The sequence below is a fragment of the Cupressus sempervirens genome, chromosome 9, assembly GCF_028749045.1.
Source record: "Cupressus sempervirens isolate cs-2001-9-10 chromosome 9, ASM2874904v1, whole genome shotgun sequence".
Classification (NCBI taxonomy): Eukaryota; Viridiplantae; Streptophyta; class Pinopsida; order Cupressales; family Cupressaceae; genus Cupressus; species Cupressus sempervirens.
The window spans coordinates 70,458,230-70,476,566 of NC_143126.1; the positions used below are offsets into that span (position 1 = coordinate 70,458,230).

General features: G+C 36.1%; 1 pseudogene; it reads right to left on the reverse strand.

The window, feature by feature from the left end:
• Window positions 1-1,450: 1,450 nt before the first annotated feature.
• Window positions 1,451-18,337, reverse strand: part of LOC149537662 (protein TUNICAMYCIN INDUCED 1-like) — a 31,051-nt pseudogene continuing 14,164 nt past the window's right edge.

The following is an 18,337-nucleotide window of genomic DNA, read 5'->3' on the forward strand; positions in this document are numbered from 1 at the left end:
GATTTGTTTCATTATCATACACTTGTTACAAAATACTAGGTTAGTCCCCTACATAAACCAATATGCACTTAAAGGTTACACTATCCAATTATTAGCATAACCTGTTGGAACTAAATAAAACATTATTTTCTTACTGTTAAATCAATTATAACATTTAATTCAGCTTCTAGCATAACCCTATATCAACTATCAAGTTATCTATACTACTCTAACCTATACCACCTTCTAACCATAACATAAGCATTTACTAACTAAATTACCCACACTTACAAATTCATGATGCTACATTAAGTCATTCAAATGATATAAGTTTTGATAACAATACCCTATCATTACTCATATATAGGAAACACAATTTGACAAACTATTTACACTAGCATGGTTATCGACCCTTATTTATATACTAACTGATTAATACTTTATTTATAAACTTATGTTTCAACATTAAATTGTATTCTACCAACTTTAATAACCTACTATCTATTAGTATTTTTAGTTACTAAGTTCGTTCAACACTTTAACTACTAACTCAGTTCCTTAACTTTTACCAACTAATTATTCTCTTTCCATCACTTCTACTAACCTCCACTAGATCCCTAATAGTCTATTTTCTTACTAATTTCTACCTTACCACCAATACTCTTTACCCTAACACTTACTATTTACATTAACCACCAACTAAATTTAATAAGTAAACTATTGAATACCAACTAATATTATTTACTAACTAATTCAAACTATCTCCATTGTACCCTTACTAAATAACATTACCTACTAACAATATTTTACTACAAATTTATCTACATACCTACCTATCATCATCTTACTTTAATTTAACAATCTTTGACTAAAATTTAATTTTTAAATTATCTCATTCCATTTACAAAATTCATTTTCACATCAATCCCATTTTCTAACTAATGTTTGTATGCCAATACATATGGTTACTAACTAATAACAAATCTATTTCTACTAATTAATTAATCATAAGTAACAAACTGACTAAACAACTATACCACTAACTATTTCATCTATACTAACTAACTCAAGCATTCCTTACTTTACTTTACTAAATTATATAGGTCTAATTGCCTACAAGTTTTAAATCATCAATTTACTATCTACTATCTAAAAATACAATTATGTCAGTAAACCAGTACTGCCTAACTTGTCTACCATAAAACCTTGAAAGTCTACCATTCAAGTATACTAACAAGGTTTTGATATCACAAATGGATTAGAGAATGAATTGCAAAAGAAATGAGGGAATTTTTTGAAACTAAGAATCGATTGTAGAGACAATAGTCAACCCAAAAAAGAAATTTATTGGCATAGAAGAGAGGGTAAACATGCTCTTAATCACAAGTTGCATAACATGTGTGAGTATTTACATATAGTAAAAAGAAGAATAATACCCATATCCATTTTGGTCAAGGTCCTTATCCACTTCTTACAAACTAAAAGGTGATGGTGAAGGATACATGATTGGAGTTTTAGAATATGTGGTGTTTCCTATCATGAATCTCGATGAAAAACTATCAACAATTCCACTAGTTGAATCTGTTTCACATTTAAAGTAATAATCTTCTCACCATTAACTTTCCCTATCAACTCAAACTATAGCCTTGTAATAGAGGGTTATGTTCTCCATTCCAACCAATCCTTCACACTAAAGGCTTCATTGCCAATTTTCTTCTCTAATTCAAACTGCACTTTGATAAAAGTTGCTACTGTAGCTTGAACTTTTAACAATCTAATTGGTCCTTTCTTCTTGCTAATGGATCCATGAATTGACTTAAGAAGTTCCTCAACACTTCTTAGTTTATGATCCAATCCATTCATTGATGGAAGAGGTCACATCCATATATCACTGGGACTGGGTAAATTAGAAGCAACCTCAAAGGATATTTGGGTAGATGAATCCTATTCATGGAAAGATCTCACTTCAATAGAGCCTGGAGCTAGCCTTTTAACCTTCAATTTATTTTCTATTGAATTGGACTCACCGATTGATGCAGGAGCATCCAGAGGTATAAGGGCAATCCTATGTCACCCAAAAAAAATGTACTTAGACTTATTTTTTGTTTCATTTTTTTTCATTTTTGGATAGCCATTCGGTTCAAATAAAGGTTCCAACTCTCATAGTTCCACTATTAATGTTCTGGGTTAGAGTTTTTAATCACCTTGGGATAAGTGTAAATGCCAAAAAAATAGGAGTATGTAATTGAGCTATCATTTTGGTGAACTAAAAGGTGTAAATTTCTTGGATGATTGTACTTGTAATTTAAAGCATTCCACAAAAAGAATCAGGTCAAAAGGCCCCATGGTTTGAAAGTTATTGTAGTTTTTCAGTTTTTGGAGATCTCCTAAGAATGCTTCAAAGTCAAGTTAGGGGCATTAATTGACCTTGAACAGGGCCAAAAAATGGGGGATGATTGTGTAGACACCTAAAAATCCTTTAGAAAATAAAGTATTTTTATTTTCTGAAAAAGTCCTGATGACATCATCATTTATTAATTAATTAATTATTTAATTAATTAATTTATTTTTATGCCATTAAATCCCTTTATCTTAATTAAAAAAATTTAATTAAGGAATCCCTCCCAAAAATGTTTAAATCTTATTTAAACATTATTTCCTTATTTATTAATTATTTAATTAATAAATTGACCAAAAATCCTAAAATAAATAAAAATTTTATTTTTTGCCCAAAACTTGGCCAATTTCCTTATGACCAATAACCTCTTCCAAAATCTTCTAATCCTTCTTTAATTTCGATTAAAGGCTAATCCCATCATTTCCTACCCCTAATCCCAACTCAAAATATTTAATTAAGATTAAATATTAATCCTCATGTTTATTAAAAAAGTTTTAATAAATATCTCCTCAACCCAAACCCTTGAAATAAATAAAACTTTATTTATTTCCTAAAAATCTAATTTATCCTCATCCTAAGAAGTTCTAGACTATTCTAGAAAGTCTTTATCCTCATCCAAAATCTAGACTCTTCTAGAAGATGTCTTTAAACCTAATCCTAATCCCCTCCTAACCTTGTCACATTCCCTAAACATGGGTTAAAACTTACTAACCCAAGCCAAAGTTAACAAATATCTCCTCCTTCACCCACCCTCATTAAATGCCATCCACTTGCCTATCCCTAAGCTAATCCTAAACCATCCTAATCCATCCTCTAATCATTTGCACAAGCCTAAACAAGCTTAAAACTTTCCTAATCAAGTCCAAGTCGAAATTGCTCTCATCACCCTCAAAATATCTCAACCATAAAACTTTATAAAGTCCACTAGGTCATAAATGACTCTTACAAGCCCTTTTATTGCTCTTACAAGTCATTATGAGGGTCTTTATGAAGATTTTATCTCTTGAGCCTCCTTTGTTGACTCATCCTTGCCCTTTCCTCCATCCTCTCACCATGTGACATGTGTCACTCCTTGATTGGCTATAAAGAAGCACAATCCATGTGCTCTCCTCTCATGCAATCTGAGCCCTCCATAAGCTTTTTCCCATCCTTGCATCTTAGCCCTCAAACCCTCAAGCCTCTTGCCTATAAATTGGATCCTTCCCCTTTGCAAAATAACACAATCCATGAAGTAAAGTTATAATGCTATTTTGAGAGCCAAATCCATACTAAAGCCATCTATCCACACCAAAAATCCACAATCATCCATTGAAGCCTTTGGAAGCATATTGAGCATACATCCTATCCATTTAGATAAAGCTACTCAACAAGAGAGCTTCTTATTGAGAGAGTCCATTAATGGCTCATATTCTCAATTGAGAGCTCATCTTTGTCTATCTTGAAGTTTATGAATTTTGTTTAGTTTGTAGAAGCTTTATTTAAATTTGGTTTCTATTAGCATACTAACATTGCTCATATACAGATTGAAGATGGTCAATAGGGATATAGAGAGATTCTAGAGCTTTTCAAAAATGTAAACGGTTCATCAATCGGAGCTACAGTTCAAAAGTTATGCCTCCCGAAAGTTCGGTTACCGAATCTGGATTCTTCTAATTTTGTGCTGACTTCTAATGTGAATTCTAGAGCCTTCTATTTTGTCTATGGATGCCAATTAGCACTTTCTAGAATGTATTCCTAATCCTTAACCTTCCAGGGTCTATTTAAAAATATTTCTAGCATTGTAAAAAGTAGTTAGGAGTGGAGTTTGAGAGAAGGGATTGGGAGAAGAATTTATCTCCAGATTTATGCTATTGTAAGCCCATAGGGCATGTTTTGAAGTCTATTTTCTCTATAATAAATGTAATAGCATATTTACATTGTTAATCAAATTTTCCCCTTTCCTATTGTGTCCATTATGTGCTTGGGTTGTGTCCCCATCAAGTGGTATCAGAGCTGGTTTTCCTATGTGTGTAGACAGAGCACTGACTATGAGGCAGTTTGCACCAGGATCTTAAGTTGGGTAAAGTTTGTCAAGAAGTTCTTGATTGTGTAGATAGATCACTGACTGAGAGGCAATTTTTACAAGGTTCTTGTGTTGTACAAGGTTTGTCTTCTAAAAACTTGATTATGGAGAACAGAAAGAAGAAGATGACTTTTGTGATTGGATGGATTCTGAGGATTCCTCGACTAGAGAAAATTAGGGCAACAAATCAAGAGGCATTGCTAGTTGATTTGTAGAAGCAAGTGAATGAATTAGAAGCTAAATAAGAGGTTTGAAGGGAGACAAAGAGGGCATGGTCAAGGAGGAAGGGGTAGTGGTAGGTCATCTAGAGGCTAAAATGAAACCTAAAAGAAAAATGAAGATGTGGGTACTAGCAGGAACTAGAGGAACGAGGGTTTCAATTGCTCCTATGATCAAGACTTTGGAAATTAGAGAGGAAGAGGTAGAGGACATGGACAAGGAAGAGGAGGCTTCCATGGTACCTATTTCCATTGCAATGAAGCTAAAGAGGGAGAAACACCCCCAGCCCTATCGGATCACTTGGGTAAAGGATGATCATAAGGTCCTAGTAAGTGAACAATGTTTAGTGAAGTTCAAAATTGGGAATTACCATGATGAAGTTCTCTATGATATTATTCCAATGGATGTTTACCATCTATTATTGTAAAGATTGTGGTAGTTTGATAGGCATGCAGTACATGATGCTCATGCAAACACATACTGTCTAACAAATGATGCAGTTCGCCACAAACTGAAGCCCATGAAAAAGGAAGGTGAAAAGGTATGTAGCAATGCTAGGATTTGTCTTGTTGATGGAAGGAAGTTTTTAGATGGCATGAAAAATCAGCGTATGTGCTATGCTTTGATCGCTAGGAAAGATAAAGAAGGTAGTAGTGAAATACCACTTGAAGTTTTAGATTTACTATGTGAGTTTGGAGATATCATCTTTGATAATATTCCAGAAGGATTTCCACTGGTAAGGCAAATTAGTCATCAAATAGATTTAATTCCAGGAGCTAGTTTTCCTAACAAGGCTGCTCATAGGATGACTCCTACTAAAACTGAGGAGCTAAATAGACAAGGTTAGTATCTATAAAGAAGGGCTTGATTCAGGAGAGCTTGAGTCCATGTGCAGTACCTACTATACTAGCACCAAAGAAGGATAGAGAGTGGAGGATGTGTACAGACTCTTGAGCTATAAATAGGATAACCATCAAGTATTAGTTTCCTTTGCCAAGAATGGGTGATCTTATGGATTACTTGAGTGGAGCTTAGTACTTCAAAAAGATAGATCTCAAAAGTGGCTATCATCAGATATGGATTCAAGAAGGAGATGAGTGGAAAATGGTCTTCAAGACCAAGGAGGGTCTTTATGAGTGGTTATTCATGTCCTTTGGATTGACAAATGCCCCAAGAACCTTCATGCGGCTCATGAATGAGGTACTTAAGAAGTTCTTGGGAAAACTTGTTATTGTCTATTTGGATGATATTTTAATTTTCACCAAGACTTTGGAAGAACATTTATTGTATATTCATAGAGTCCTTGAAAGGTTAAGGGAAGAGAAATTGTTAATTAATTTGAAGAAGTGTATCTTTGCAAAAAGGGAGTTAGTCTACTTGGGGTTTGTTATATCACCTGAAGGTCTCAAAATGGATCCAGAGAAGGTAAAAGCCATCTTGGAATGGTCTACTCCAATGTCTACTACTGAGGTAAGATCATTTCATGGTCTACTTAGTTTTTACAGGAAGTTCATTAAGAATTTCAATGGCATATGTGCACCCTTGACTGACACAATAAGAGGTGATAGAAAAGAGTTCAAATGGACTGTGGCAGCTACGAGAAGTTTTGAAATGCTAAAGAAGAAGGTGATAGAACAACCTGTGTTGGCACTTCTAGATTTTAGAAAGGTGTTCCAAATGGATTGTGATGCTAGTGGCAGTGCTATTGGAGCTGTATTCAGCCAAGAAGGTAAGCCTATTGCATATTTTAGTGAAAAATTGAATGATGCAAGAAAGAAGTATTCTATTTATAATCAAGAGTTCTATGCAATAGTTTAGGCTTTAAAGAAATGGAGGCATTATTTATTGCCAAAGAAATTTTTTTTGTATACTGATCATCAGGCATTACAATACCTAAATAGCCAAGGTAAATTGAATCAGAGGCATATGAAGTGGGTAGAGTTCTTATAGAGCTATACATTTGTGTTGAAGCATAAAAGTGGAAAATCTAACAGGGTTGCAAATGCACTAAGTAGGAGACAATTGTTGCTTACAGTAATGCAGGTTGAAGCAGTTGGCTTTGATGAACTCAATAATCTATACCTTGAGGATCTTGATTTTGCTAAAGCGTGGAAAGCTTGTAAAGAGAATGTTTTTGTAGATAGAACCAAGTGGCTGAACTATTTGATTCAGGATGGTATGTTGTTTAAGGGTAGTCAATTATGCACTCCAAGGATTTCCATGAGGGAAAATCTAATTAAGGAAAAACATAGTGGAGGGATGGAAGGACATTTTGGTCAAGATAAGACCATTGTCATTCTCAAAGAACATTATTTTTGGCCTCAAATGTCATAGGATGTGAGGAAGTTTGTATAGAATTGTCAGGTTTGTCAAGTGGCCAAGGGATTTAGTCACAATATTGGACAATACCAGGCATGGTCCATCAAAGTCATGGGAGGACATAAGCATGGATTTTCTTCTTGGATTGTCGAGGACACAAAGGGGTAATGACTCATTATTTGTGGTGGTTGATAGGTTCTCCAAAATGGCACATTTCATTCCATGCCACAAAACTCATGATGTTGTCCATATTGCAGACTTGTTTTTTTCAGAGAGTTGGTAAGACTACATGGCCTCCCAAGGAGTATAGTTTCTAATAGAGATACTAAATTTTTGGGGTATTTCTAGAGAACATTATGGAAGAAGTTGAGAATGAACTTGAAGTTTAGTTCTACACATCACTTGTAGGCTAATGGATAGACTAAAGTGGTAAATAGAAGTCTGGGTAATTTGCTGAGATGTTTAGTTGGGGATAAGCCCAAGGGATGGGATTTGATTCTACCACAAGAGGAGTTTGCTTACAATAAATCTATAAATAGGAGTACTGGAAAATCACCATTCCAAATTGTATATGGAAGTAGTCCAAGGACTGCAATAGAATTGAGGAAGATAGAGCAAGGGGAGAGGACGAGTGGTGAAGCTGAAGAATTTTCTTAACATATCAAGCATCTACATGAGGAGGTTCAAGCACACATTACCAAAATGAATCAAGAGTATAAAGCTAGGGCTAATCAAAGGAGAAGAAATAAGGAATTCCAAGTAGGGGATCTAGTCATGGTACACTTAAGAAAAGAAATATTTCCAGCTGGTACTTACAACAAGCTGAAAATGAAGAAATTTGGCCCCTGCAAAATTTTGAAGAAACATGACTCAAGAAATGCATATGAAGTGGAGTTAGTAGATGGAATTCACATTTCTCCTATTTTCAACATTGCAAACTTAATAGAGTGTCATGATGATGGTGCAGATGAGGATTCGATGTTAGAGCCATGTCCAATTCTTGCTTCTAAGAAGGAGGAGATAGAAGACATTCTAGATCATCGTGTGGGTAGGAGTACCAGAAATAGGCAGTATGAAGAGTATTTGGTCAAGTGGAAAGGATGGCCAATAGAGGACTCAAGCTGGATATCAACATCTGAGGTTTCCCATTTGGATTTTCTCTACCATTCATAAAGTGACAGGGTTACTTTTCAATCTACCCTGGGTGTCTAATGCAAGAGCATCCAGAGGTATAAGGGCAATCCTGTGTCACCCAAAAAAAAATGTACTTAGACTTAGTTTCTATTTCATGTGTTTTCATTTTTGGATACCCATTTAGGTCAAATAAAGGTTCCAACTCATTGTTGGTGCTCAAAATTGCAGCCCTTATTTTGAGCACTATTGAGAAATTAAGCCCTATGAATGTCGATAATTGCATGTGTACCCAGCTGTACCTATGAGGCCCCTGAGGTGTTTAATGTTTCTAACATCCTCGATTTAGCCTATCTACATGTTCCATAAAATTAAATCATCATTCTGAGTCATTTGGCGAAGTCTTGCTTTCAAAAATTATCAATCTTGCATTTTACAGTGTCAAACAGCGATAAGAAGCCCTATTTATGCCTTAATATCGTGCACCCAGATTCACATCATGACTTTCCACTTTGGGAGTATCTAGTATCCATACCCAAAAATCTATGTTTTAGATTTCGAATCATTTCAAGTCCGTTTGACTAGGTTTTGAATCCCTCAAAGCTTGTCAGTTACTGTTTTCATGCTTTTGCACTTTGTACCTAATTCTGGGAAGCCCTGTTTGACATACTATAACTTTGACCCAGTTAACCCAAATTTTGAAATTTCTTTTGCGTTATATTTTAGACATCAGAGACTTGTTATGTTTCAATTTTTAAGTCTTGATGAATCCGTTTGATATGTTTTTAAATGTGATTCCAAATGCAATTTGTAACCTTTTACTAGTGTCAACATTTGCAGATTTATTAGGAACCCTGTTCGAGACATTATAACTTGAGATTCATGATTGCCTAGATCAAATGGTTTATTTTCCTATGTTCTACTCTGAAAATACTCCAAGTGTGTCAGTTTGTAAGTTGTGACGAATCCATTTGCACACTTTTCTAGGTCAATTCCATTCGCAAAAAATGTTGTCTGTCAGCATGTCCAGTTTGTAAAATTCTAAGTAGCCTACTTTGACTGATCGCCATTTGCACCCTGTAATTCGTCATGAACCCAAATCGCATATTCATATTCACCTCATGACATAGATTCAGTGTCCCAGTTTTTGTTTTCCCATGTGCTCATTTGCCTAGTTTTCTGAGCCAAATCCAAACCTAGTTTATGGTATTTTGACATGTTTGTTTGCAGGCAATTTTCAAAGGACAACTTTGACAACGAATATCTTTTGACTGGAAATTCGTCATAAGACGAGATCTGACAGGGTGAAAGTATGCGAAACAAAGATTTAGTGTGCCAGATTTTAGAGCCTTGTTAGAAGTTCGAGTCAGCTTTTAAGGCTAGTCAAAGGAGCTCCTGGCACAAATTTGACAGTTAGCAAAAGGTGATAAATTGAGTTTTTTAACGATTCGTTATTGCTCAAATTTGTGTCTAAGTTAGTTCGAGATGGTCAATGGATCAAGTTGAAAGTTTAGTTGTCTGAAAACGAAAAAAAATTTAGTCAGAACCACTTTAGGGTCTGACTAATTTACATCAGATTGACATGAACAATGTAAGATTTTGATGATGTTCTACGGAGAAGTTTTACAATGATGATGATGATTTGTTAAGAAAGGATGATTGTGGGCCAATCATCATTTAGGAATCAAATATTCTATGGGAAAAATGAAGGGGCAGTGTTCTTAGATAAATAAGAGTTGAATCAAAGGCAATGGGTAGTTTTACTCATTTGGCCTCACAAGTTGTCACTCTAGTTGCTCCTTTAAGCTAGTAGGCTAGATATTACTGCAGTATTTGTGAGTGCCTAGTAAAATATTTGGCAAACTATTTAGATCACATAAATGGAAAAGGCATCAAGGGGCATTGGGTATGTAAATGCAAGTTGAGAGAATTTCAGACATCATGGAATCACATATTTAAGAGAAGTTGATGCCACAAAAGCCAAAAAATTGCAAGTTGAAAATGAACAAGGGTGTATATTTAGAACACAAGTCTTCACAATTTTTCAAAGAGTTTTACAGCATAAGCAATAGGCACCAGTTGTAAAAAAGGAAACCTACATTAATAAAGTGAAGAGGCCAGTCATGAAAGAATATGCTAGTCATTGGAGGCTAATTCAAGCCAAACAAGATGACCTCCACATTTTAAGAATGCCAAAGAAAAACACCAGCATGTAAAAGATAGCTTCATGAAATGGAAAAAGAAGAAGCATTAGTGCTAAAGTACACATAGCTCATGCATTAAGGGTAGGGGCAACGAGAAAATGTAGCCACTCTACGCTAACAAGGAAGGGAGGCATTTTCAAAGAGAACCATGTTGGAGACTAAACCGCTGTCAAAGTACAAAAATCGCAGACCATAAAATGAAGCAACAAGGGAGACATTTTTAAAGTGATCACACCATTTCATGAGAGGTCCACCCTGCACCAAGCTAGCACACAAAGAAAGAAGTCACAGTCAAAAAGTTATAGAGCGCCAGTCAAAGAAAATAGGAAGATCACCATTCACAGAAAAAAAAAGGGCTGACCCATGCATTAGGAACTCACACCAAAATGCATGATCAAACTTGGAAACAAGAAGAATAAGCCACATGAGAGCCACAAGCACTGTGGATTGTACACAGGGAGATGCCAGTGTTTTTGAGTAGAGACAACAACATGTAACAGAGGAACAAGAATGAAAACAGTGATAAAATTTAATCCCACATTAGGGATACTTTAAACTTTTGGCAATATAAATAGAAAATTGCTCATTTACTAAAATGTCTTAAAGACACAGAGTCCTTTGTGGATGTGAAAGGTTGCTTGTGGTGGAGCCAACCCCTGGGTGATAAAAGGAGTGAATGCCAGCTGGAGCAATCAAAGATAAAATTTTGACAAAACACACAGTCCAAGGGTCAATGATGTCAGCAAGAATGGGCAACTGAAAAATTCAACCAATCGATGCCTCGCTACTTCGCTAGTCAGGAAATCTTGGAAAATTTGGCTAGCGACATAGCAAGGTCACCAGAAAACTTAGAAATCTAGGTAAGTTTGTGAGACATTCGTGACTCATGTGGCAGTGATGTGGCACCATTAGCAAATAAAAAATTGACAAGTGGGTTCCAGATGGTCATGAGATGGTAGAAAAATAGATCCGAGTGCTGAGATGTTGCCACGTGGCAGATCGAGCAGCCCTCGCTATTTTGCCAAGCGGAAGTTGTAGGGAAGATAACATAGCGAGTTAGCAAAAAATTGACACGTGTTGCCAACACAGTGCAAGGTGGACAAATTAGCGCGTAACACGTGGCGATATGGTCAAACCAAGTTTGACCCAAGTGAAACATATGGGGGAATTTTCAAAGGTTTTAAAATTTTAATTTTTTAAATTTTTTTCTCAAAGATCACGTCAGGTAGATTTTTTTTAAATAAATTTTCTTTTATCATATAGTTTGAAGCTATATAAAAGTTCATTTTTTTGCAAAACTACATGGAAGTCATGAACAGGACTGAGATTTTCAAAAGGCCATATCTAGAGCATTTTTTATCAAAAATAAGCACTCCAATATACCACCAGAATCGAGAACATCTAAATTTTCTGAACTTGAGGTTGGTTCTTGCATAGGTTCTCACTAGTTTGAGTTATAGGTCAATTTGTGTTTCTTGGGGCATTGGTGACAAAATGAGCAGACTTGATCCTAAAAATTGGTTTGAAGGCAGTTTTAAAAGCTTGTCGGGATTTGAATATGGAGAAAAATCAACTCTCAACAATTTTCTTGCATTTTGGAGGTCACTGTGAATTGATTTTCACTTTTTACATTAAGTTCATTTTTTTGTCAAAATCAGTTACATTATTTCATCATTAGGTTGCTGAGATATTTGATGCTCTCGAGAGGTAAAATGAAAAGATTTGATTCACCAGTTGAGGGGAAAGATTAAAGAGTTGTTTTAACTTGTTAAGAAGGTTTTCCAGATAGACAGATGTCATGTTCAGATCAAATCCGAGAATTGCCTTCTCCATAGATATTCTTTCTTCTTCTCTAAAAAAAGGTTGGTTGGTTTTCTAATTTGCAGCTCTTGGAGTTCTGGTCAGGCTACGAAAGCCACACATCTAGCATTTCTCTGTGGTATTGAATAGCATTTTATGTTTTATGTAGATAGTTCTAGTCTATTAGGTGATTTATGAGTTGTTTTCTATACATTTCATGTATTTGGTTTCAAGGAAAGAAAATAAAGAGAAGCCAAGGTTTTAAGTTCAGTCTAAATCTTGTCTCTTGAATATGGATTTGTTATTTCTTCTAATTTGTGATCAAAGAGCATAGATTAGGTTGCATTTCATTTAGGAATGTATGTGATTAAATGTCTTGTTGGTGGGGCAAAGAACCATGTAATTGCTTGATGTTTGTCACAAGGTTTGCAGATTTCGTGATAGGATGTTCTGAGTATGAGATTCATTCTATAGCAGATGTCTATTCACAAGGTGAAAGATAGATCAAGGATCTTGATGTAGAGATACGTCTGAGGTTTCCAAGAGATGTATGGTTATGATTCATTTAATTGCCCAATAGATAAGGCACTGATGAGAAATAGGATCACTAGATTTTGTTGCTCATATTTAGGTCTTGCTGATATCAACATATTAAATCAATTTTCCCTTTTATGTTGAAAGCTATTCAATGTAAACCCACACTTAGCTTTCTAGTTTCATGAGTCATGTCCTTAGCTATTTCATGCTTGTGATCTCTTGGTTAAGCATAAAATAATTAGGGGTTTTATCTGCTTCATATTAGATTTAGTGTATGCTTTGATAACTGGTACCATATAAAGAATCTACATGTCTACCCGCCTAGGTTTTGTAGAGCTTGAAGAAGAAGAAGGGTCTAGCCTTATAGTTGGCTTGGTGTCTGAATGGGCATGTTGAAAATGGGAGTTAGCTGCCCCTAGATGTGCTTTGTTCTCATCAGGGTAATTGGAAATGGGTAATGTTTTCAAACACCAATACTCTCACAGTTCCACTATTAGTGTTCTGGGTTAGAGTTTTTAATCACATTGGGATATGTGTAAATGCCAAAAAATAGGATTATGTAATTGAGCCATAATTTTGGTAAAATAGAAGTTTTTAATTGGTTGGATGATGGTAATTGTAATTTAGAGCATTCCAGAAAAAGAATCAGGTCAAAAGGCCCCACGGTTTGAAAGTTATTGCAGTTTTTTAGTTTTTGGAGACCTCCTAAGAATGCTTCAAAGTCAGGTTAGGGGCACTAAATGACCTTTAATAGGGCCAAAAAATGGGATACTAGTGGATCTATTCCATAGGGCTATAGAGAGCTTCTATAGCATTCCAAAAATGTAAATAGTGCGTCAATCGGAGCTACGGTTCAAAAGTTATGCCTCTTAGAAGTTCAGTTACCATTTTTGGATTCTTCTAATTTTGTGTTGACTTCTAATGTGACTTCTAGAGCCTTCTATTTGGTCGATGGATGCCAACTAGCACTTTCTAGAATGTATTCCTAATCCTTAACCCTCTGAGGTCTATTTAAGAACATTTCAGGCATTGTAAAAAGCAATTAGGAGTGGAGTTTGAGAGAAGGTACTAGGAGAAGAATTTATCTCTAGATTTATGCTATTGTAAGCCCATAGGGCATGTTTTAAAGTCTATTTTCTCTGTACTGAATGTAATAGAATATTTACATAGTTAATCAAATTTTCCCCTTTCCTATTGTGTCCATTCTGTGCTTGGGTTGTGTCCCCATCAAGTGGTATCAGAGCTGGTTTTCCTGAGTGTGTAGATAGAGCGCCAACTATGAGGCAGTTTGCACCAAGACCTTGAGTTGCATGAAGTTTGTCAAGAAGTTTTTTATTGTGTAGATAGATTGTCGATTGTGACACAATTTGCACAAGGTTCTTGTGTTGCACTAGGTTTCTCTTCTAAAGACTTGATTATGGAGAAGAGAAAGAAGAAGATGACTTTTGTGATTGGATGGATTCTGAGGATTCCTCGACTAGAGAAAATTAGGGCAAGAAATCAAGAGGCATTGCTAGTTGATTTGCAGAAGCAAGTGAATGAATTAGAAGCTAAATAAGAGGTTTGAAGGGAGACAAAGAGGGTGTGGTCAAGGAGGAAGGGGTAGTGGTAGGTCATCTGGAGGCCAAAATGAAACCCAAAAGAAAAATGATGTGAGTACTAGTAGGAACCATAGGAATGAGGGTTTCAACTGCTCCCGTGATCAAGACTTTGGAAATTAGAGAGGAAGAGGTAGAGGACACATACAAGGAAGAGAAGGTTTCCGTGGTACCCATTTCCATTGTAATGAAGAAGGTTATCATGCCTTTGAATGCCCTCAACAACAAGGAAGGATAGATAGGAGAGCTGAGTGTCAAGCTAGGGTTGCTCATGTGGATGAGGATGCATAATCATCACATTCAAAGGATGTAGAAAGAGGAGAGACTTTAGTAAATGAAAGGGTCCTACTAAGTGGTGAGATTGAACTATGACAAAGGAGGAGTTTATTTTGTACTAGGTGAAAGTGTGAGGATAAATGTTGTGATGTGATCATTGATGGTGGTAGCACTGATAACTTGGTATCATAGGAGATGGTCTCTAAGATGAAGCTCAAGAGGGAGAAACACCCCCAGCCCTATCAGATCACTTGGGCGAAGGATGATCATAAGGTCCTAGTAAGTGAACAATGTTTAGTGAAGTTCAAAATTGGGAATTACCATGATGAAGTTCTCTGTGATATTATTCCAATGGATGTTTTCCATCTATTGTTGGAAAGACTGTGGTAGTTTGATAGGCATGCAGTACATGATGGTCATGCAAACACATACTCTCTAACAAAGGATGGAGTTCACCACAAACTAAAGCCCATGAAAAAGGAAGGTGAAAAGGTATGTAGCAGTGCTAGGATTTGTTTCGTTGATAGAAGGAAGTTTTTAGATGGCATGAAACATCAGTGTATGTGCTATGCTTTGATCCCTAGGAAACATAAAGAAGGTAGTAGTGAAATACCACTTGAAGTTTTAGATTTACTAGGTGAGTTTGGAGATATCATCTTTGATAATGTTCCAAAAGGATTACCATCGATAAGGCAAATCAGTCATCAGATAGATTTAATTCTAGGAGCTAGTTTTCCTAACAAGGCTACTCACAGGATGACTCCTATTGAAACTGAGGAGCTAAATACATAGGTTTATGAGCTATTGAGGAAGGGCTTGATTCGGGAGAGCTTGATTCCATGTGTAGTACCTGTCATACTGGCACCAAAGAAGGGTGGAGAGTGGAGGATGTGTACAGACTCTCGAGCTATAAATAGGATAACTATCAAGTATCAGTTTCCTTTGTCAAGAATGGATGATCTTATGGATTGCTTGAGTGGAGCTCAGTACTTCGCAAAGATAGATCTCAAGAGTGGTTATCATCATATATGGATTTGAGAAGGAGATGAGTGGAAAATAGCCTTTGAGACCAAGGAGGGTCTTTATGAGTGGTTAGTCATGCCCTTTGGATTGACGAATGCCCCAAGCACCTTCATGTGGCTCGTGAATGAGGTACTTAAGAAGTTCTTGGGAAAATTTGTTATTTTCTATTTGGATAATATTTTAATTTTCAGCAAGACTTTGGAAGAAAATTTATTGCATATTCGTAGTGTCCTCGAAAGGTTAAGGGAAGAGAAACTATGAATTAATCTGAAGAAGTGTATCTTTGCAAAAAGGGAGTTAGTCTACTTGGGGTTTGTTATATCACCTGAAGGTCTCAAAATGGATCCAGAGAAGGTAAGAGCCATCTTGGAATGGCTTAATCCAAGGTCTTCTACTGAGGTAAGATCATTTCATGGTCTGGTTAGTTTTTACAGGAAGTTCATTAAGAATTTTAGTGGTATATGTGCACCCTTGATTGACACAATAAGAGGGGATAGAAAAGAGTTCAAATGGACTATGACAGCTACGAGAAGTTTTGAAATGCTAAAGAAGAAGGTGAAAAAACAACCTATGTTGGCACTTCCATATTTTAGAAAGGTGTTCCAAGTGGATTATGATGCTAGTGGCAGTGCTATTGGAGCTGTATTAAGCCAAGAAGGTAAGCCTATTGCATATTTTAGTGAAAAATTGAATGATGCGAGAAAGAAGTATTATGTTTATGAACAAGAGTTCTATGCAATAGTTCAGGCCTTAAGGAATGGAGGCATTGTTTATTGCCAAAGGAATTTTTTTTGTATACTGATCATTAGGCATTACAGTACCTAAATATCCAAGGTAAATTGAATTAGAGGCATATGAAGTGGGTAGAGTTCTTATAGAGCTATACATTTTTGTTGAAGCATAGAAGTGGAAAATCTAACAGGGTTGCAAATACACTAAATAGGAGACAGTTATTTCTTACAGCAATGCAGGTTGAAGTAGTTGGGTTTGATGAACTCAAGAATCTGTACCTTGAAGATCCTAATTTTGCTGAAGCGTGGAAAGCTTGTAAAGAGCCTGTTGTTGTAGATAGAACCAAGTGGCTAGACTATTTGATTCAGGATGGTATGTTGTTCAAGGGCAGTCAATTATGCATTCCAAAGAGTTCCATGAGGGAAAATCTGGTTAAGGAGAAACACAATGGAGGGATGGCAAGACATTTTGGTTGAGATAAGACCATTGCCATTCTCAAAGAACATTATTTTTGGCCTCAAATGTCACAGGATGTGAGGAAGTTTGTATAGAATTGTCAGGTTTGTCAAGTGGCCAAGGGATTTAGTCACAATGTTGGACTATATCAGCCATTGCTTGTTCCATCAAAGCCATGGGAGGACATAAGTATGGATTTTCTTCTTGGATTGCCAAGGACACAAAGGGGTAATGACTCAGTATTTGTAGTAGTTGATAGATTCTCCAAAATGGCACATTTCATTCCATACCACAAAACTCGTGATGTTGTCCATATTGCATACTTGTTTTTCAGAGAGGTGGTAAGACTACATAGCCTCCCAAGGAGTATAGTTTCTGACAAAGATACTAAATTTGTGGGGTATTTTTGGAGAACATTGTGGAAGAAGTTGAGAACAGACTTGAAGTTTAGTTCTACACATCACTTATACACTGATGGATAGACTGAAGTGGTAAATAGAAGTCTGGGTAATTTGCTAAGATGTTTGGTTGGGGATAAGCCTAAGGGATGGGATTTGATTCTACCACAAGCGAAGTTTTCTTACAATAACTCTGTAAATAGGAGTATTGGAAAATCTCCATTCCAAATTGTAAATGGAAGTAGTCCAAGGACTACACCAGAATTGAGGAAGATAGAGCAAGAGGAGAGGACAAGTGTTGAAGCTGAAGAATTTGTTGAACATATCAAGCATCTACATGAGAAGGTTCAGGCACACATTACCAAAATGAATCAAAAGTATAAAGCTAGGGCTGATCAAAGGAGAAGACATAAGGAATTCCAAGTAGGGGATCTAGTCATGGTACACTTAAGAAAAGAAATATTTCCAGCCAGTACTTACAACAAGCTGAAAATGAAGAAATTTGGTCCCCACAAAATTCTAAAGAAACATGACTCAGGAAATGCATATGAAGTGGAGTTGCTAGATGGAATTCACATTTCTCCTATTTTAAACATTGCAGACTTAACAGAGTATCATGATGATGGTGCAGATGAGGAGTTGATGTTAGAGCCATGTCCAATTCTTGCTTCTAAGAAGGAGGAGTTAGAAGACATTCTAGATCATCATGTGGGTAGGAGTACCAGAAATAGGTAGTCTGAAGAGTATTTGGTCAAGTGGAAAGGATGGTTGATAGAGGACTCAACTTGGATATTAGTAGCTGAGGTTTCTCATTTGGGATTTCCTCTACCATTCATAAAGTGACAGGGTCACTTTTCAATCTACCCTAGGTGTCTGATGCAGGAGCATCCAGAGGTATAAGGGAAATCCTATGTCACCCAAAAAAAGTTTACTTAGACTTAGTTTCTATTCCATGTGTTTTCATTTCTGGATACCCATTTGGGTCAAATAAAGGTTCCAACTCTCACATTTTTGCTATTAGTGTTCTGGGTTAGAGTTTTTAATCACCTTGGGATACGTGTAAATGCTAAAAAAATAGGATTATGTAATTGAGCCATCATTTTGGTGAACTAGAAGGTGTAAATTTCTCGGATGATGTTAATTGTAATTTAGAGCATTCCAAAAAAAGAATCAAGTCAAAAGGCCCCATGGTTTGAAAGTTATTG